This window comes from Sycon ciliatum, chromosome 9, assembly GCF_964019385.1.
Source record: "Sycon ciliatum chromosome 9, ocSycCili1.1, whole genome shotgun sequence".
In the NCBI taxonomy this organism is placed as follows: Eukaryota; Metazoa; Porifera; class Calcarea; order Leucosolenida; family Sycettidae; genus Sycon; species Sycon ciliatum.
Genome location: NC_088651.1, coordinates 15,424,034 through 15,429,213, shown reverse-complemented (window position 1 = coordinate 15,429,213; position 5,180 = coordinate 15,424,034).

The window sequence follows — 5,180 nt, the reverse complement described above, 5'->3', positions numbered from 1 at the left end:
GGTCAGTGAACTCTGATGCATGCAGCTGCATAGTGCATGCTGTAGGATACTAGCAAGAGTAGATAAACAGTTTGTTTATCTACTCTTGATAGTACTATACTGTACTACAATGCCGACGCTACAAAAAAGTAGTCTGCTACTTACATACATGTACATGAAGATCTCCGTACCGCCGTGTAGATCTACGGGTTGCGCCGCGCCGGTGCAACAGCAGCTGCGTGGTCGTCATGGATACCCGTTTCGCGCCTTCCTGGCCTACATTCTCAGTAGTCCTGAGTACTCAGTAGCCTCGAACTCCATAGCAGCAGCTGCTGCGCATACTCCTCATCGGAAGAGTTTGCACGAGCAGTTTTTCGGTCTTGGTCAGAGAAGGTGGAAGCACTTTACTCTGCTCCCGTTTGTAGACGGTCAGTTTTGTCCTAAACCCTTTTTCCTGTCAATGCAGTGTACTCAGTCCGTTCTTGAAGAGTCCCTACATCGAAGTGACAAAAGATTCCAAGTTATAGTGAGTTTCCAGACCGCGTAGGGGAAAACGAAACGAAGAGTTTATTCTTGAATCTCCAGAGAACCCCTTGTCTCCTTACCGCCAGTAGTTCTTCGTTGCCCCTGCCCATGACGGGTAGAGATGAGTAGATCCAGTAAATGTTTTCAAGCAGTTGAACCGAGGAGCTCTAAGTTGCGATAAAGACGGACTTGATTGCAATACTCGATACCATCATGTGAACTTCCGTCCTTTTCAGCAGTAGCTTGTGTAGCCATTTTGGCAATATGTTGCGCAAGAAAGCAGTAATCGCCAGGTATTTCTCCGTGACTTCAGCCGGGTGTCGGACACGGAAACTGCACACATAGCGAGGTGAGCTATGCTGACATTGTGCATTCTCTCTGTCATCAAGCGATAGTTTTCATAGTGCGCTTTGTGCTGGCTTGCATCACAGCTCTAGGCCGTTCAGTGACTTGTCTACTAGTTCGAAGTACATGATATTGTGTAGTTTGGTGTGAACGCTTGTGGGCGGCTTTCCCAAAGGGATGTCGACTAATGTCGTCGGTGCCGTGCGTTCTGTATGGTGTTTTCATTTGCAGCTTCGATGGCCGGTGATTTGAGCAACATGTTCTCCGCGTTACACTTCGCAGAGCAGAGCTGATTGCCGAGCAAGAAGTAAGTTTTGGCGAGGTGCTGAGAAGGACCATCAGATAGCGACAAGAAGCGGGGAATCGTCTGCAACGACATCCATCAGCGCTGCTCAGCGTCAGCTCTGGGAATGGCCGTTCTGGGCCGTCGCCGTTCGAAGACGCAGCAGGTAAGAGGATTTGCTATGCGTTTCGTACTTGAGGTTGGTGAGCAATTGTCTGTTGGTTGTGCAGTGAGTTCATCATACAGTTGAGCTCCATTAAATCCGACCCGGAGTGCAAAGGTGGTGCCCTGGACTGGTTCCGATCACATTGCATTTTATTTGTACTTGCACGTGTGCAAATTCCAGCCGCATTCGTGCTACTTTCAGGGCGTCAAGCGTGTGCTAGTCGAGGGCGCAAAAAATGCACTCTGGATCGGATTTTATCCAGCACACCTGTACTCTTCTTTCCTTGTAGACACGCGGTGAAGTGAGAGAAAAAATAACGTTTTTCCGAGAATAGGGATGGCCGTTTTGCGGGCGTGTCTCTCGCTTCCTCACTACAGTCAACTACACTTGTAACGAACTCGCATGATATAGGGAATTTCGTGATAAAGCGACGAATCCTTGTCCAATTCACAGTTTGAACCCACAATGTAAGTGCATCCCTGTTCCAGGCGAACCTCACGATTGCGGATACTCAAGGGACTAAGGTCAAATGTCCTCAATTTACAGATGTCCTCAATTCTCAGCAACTTGCACCCAGCATCATACAGTATGTATGTCATTTTGTTCGTTGCAATGGATGCAACCATCATAATACAGTACAGTCAGACCTCGCTTATCCGGTCCTCTTTTATCCCGATCCCTCGTCATTCGGCAGAAAATCGTTGGTTACCGATTTACAGCATATGTCATGCATACATACAGTGTGTGTGTGTGTCCGATTATCCGGTTCCCTCGCCTATCCGGATGGTTTTTTTTGTGGAAAAGGGATGTGTGCGGTTAAGCGAGGTCTGACTGTACATGTCTCGAGTAGGTGCTTTATGTACATGAGCATGATCCCATCCAGGACTGAGGTTGCCACATACTAGTGTACACTCCTGTAAGATAGTATGACACATGGCACATAGTGCATGAACCCTGGTGCACCAGCCAGTATGTCCGCATTTGCCAGGCTGACATCAGTGCAACACACTTTGTATTTGTATTTTATTATATTTAAGGATTTCCCAAAGGCTTTGGGCCTGTCGAGGGGATCTCCTGCAAGAAGAATGAAATGAAAACTTTATGTAGAGGGAGCAGTTAATCGAGGATAGGCTAAGGAGATAGATGGAGGCATACAAAATCTGGTAATTAAGGAGTTGGGATACCGTCAGTGTAATGAATATATCTTACCTAAACACAGTACTATGGGGCACGCGTGTTAGTGTCCGCATTTCGCATTTCGCAGGTGACCGCATTTTCAAGTGTCATCGCATACAGTAAAACCTATGACTAACGACCACCCCTTGGTGCCAGAGAAAGCGGTCTTTAGTGGTAGGTGGTCCTTAGTGGTAGGTGGTCTTTAGTGGTAGGGGGTCCTTAGTTAGGTGTTTTCACCGCACATCCATAAGGTTCAACTCGAGTGACAGAAACTCGCCCAAACATGCTGTAAGTTGCAGCCTGCAGGCACGGTGACCAGGTGACTGGTGTACGCCATGTTCGATTGGGAATAAGGACCGAACGCTACATCCCAGCCTTTTCGGACCAAAACCAGTCGACTCAGCGTCAAAAGGACTACAAAATATGGGCCAATCGCGGTCTTCCGGGCTTTTATAAGAACGAAATGTGTAAATGAGATAGGCATTGTTCATACCTTGCTCCAGAATGTGCGTTGCCACTTTTCTGTACCACTTACATGACTTGCGAGTGGCCGTATACAAAGAGATCATGCCATCATTCCAATCCACTCCTCCCAGATGCAGATTGTAGTCGTTCACACACGTCAACTTCCGAATGAGACTCTTCTCGCAGTCGGTTACCTGGCCCATGCATATTCAGGAAGGTAGCATGCCAGTTCAATACTGCTGTACCAGTTGTCGATGGACAACTGGTATCCCTTACCCAGCAGTGGCTGAATAGTCGGCCCTTCCAATATTTGGCCACCTGCCGACCCTTCCAATAGTTGGTTAGGTGCGCCACATCCATCAAATGGATGACAAGGGCTTGAACCCCCACCAGCCTTTCTCCACTGTAAACAAGAAAGAAGCCGCAGAAAGCACAATGTCATAGAGCTCTATTGCTGGGGGAGAGAGCTGTGAGCACTGCACTCTTACCAAGTATCACAATATAAAATAACCAAGAGGCGACGCTTGATGGACCGCCTCAAGTGCTGGAAGAGGGGTATTACCCCTGTCAGTTTAGCCCCACAATGACACGTGAATGCCATTTTAACTTGATGATACGGAAGTGAAGGTGTGAACCGCAAAGCAAGACCTTTCACAGCGTCTTGGTATTCCGACTGCAGAAGCAGTCCGACCTGCCGGTCCTTCCAGTATCGGTTTCGATGGGCCGCATCTGCAAGGTGTGCGGTCACGGCTGGGGCCCCCACCAGCCTTTCTCCACTGTAAAAACGAAAGAAACAGCAGAAAGCACAGTGTCAGTGTCCTGATAGTCGGACTGCAAAAGGAGTCCGACCTGCCGGCCCTTCCAGTAACGGCTCAGGTGAGCCACATCCGCGAGATGCGAAGCCACAGCTGAGCCTCCCACCAGCCTTTCTCCACTGTAAAAACGAAAGAAACCGCAGAAAGCACAGTGTCATAGAGCTCTTTTGTTTGGGGAGAGAGCTGTCAGCACTGCACACTTACCAGGTATCGCAATATACAATACAGGGTCCTAATACGCTCTACGGCGTCCCGGTAGTCGGACTGCAACAGCAGTCCGACTTGCCGACCCTCCCAGTAACGGGTTAGATGGGCCGTACCCGTGAGGTGGGCGACCACGGCTGGGCCTCCCACCAGCCTTTCTCCACTGTAAAAACGAAAGAAACCGCAGAAAGCACAGTGTCATAGAGCTCTTTTGTTGGGGGAGAAAGCTAGGAGCACTGCACACTTACCATTTGTCACAATATATTATAAGAAAGAGGCGGCGCTTGACGCACCGCCTCAGGTGCTGAAACAAGGGTATAACTCCTGTCAGTTCCACACCGCAGTGGCAAGTGAACGCCATACTGTAAATGTAATGATACTGAAGTGAAGGTGTGAACCGCAAAGCAAGGCCTTTACCTTCTTCCTGTCGAATTCGCTCCCCAGCTGCATACCGACATCATCGGCTAAAATCCAATCATACCAAGTAATGCAAAGGTCATCAGTTGACCTTTTGGACTTTTCAACTCTTATCCAAAACCACCAAGAGGAAAAAACCCAGGATGAAGAAGACGTCAGTTGTCGAAGCGTTTGTGGAGGAGTTGTTACATTATTCTCAGTAAATAGATATGGCTGATACATTCGGTGTAGACTTGGACGACCGGTCGTGGTCTCTCACCACGGGTCCTTTACTAATAGAAAGGCGGGCGCCAATAAGAACTGTTGTGGAGTTGGCATATCAAAAAGCGCAGCAAGAAATTTGGCACGTCGATGGTAGACTCCATCGGGAGGACGGATCAGCTCTTGTTGATAGTAGGGGAGTCCGCCTGGTGCTATGGAGGTCGCCTTCATCGCTTTAATGAACCTGCTTGGATAGGACGGGGTAGCATCGAGTACTACCTCAACGGCGCCCGTCATAGAGCCGACAGTGTCGGACACGGAAACTGCACACATCGTGAGTTGAGCTATGCAGATCCCAGACCTTCACACATCATCAGGATACTGATACGCTCCACGGTGTCCTGGTAGTCGGAGTACAGAAGCAGTCCGACTTGCCGGCCCTTCCAATATTTGCCCAGGTGGGCCACATCCATCAAATGGGTGGTAAGGGCCTGAACTCCCACCAGCCTTTCTCCACTGTAAACACGAAAGAAACCACAGAAAGCACAGTGTCATAGAGCTCTATTGTTGGGGGAGAGAGCTGTCAGCAGTGCACACTTACCAG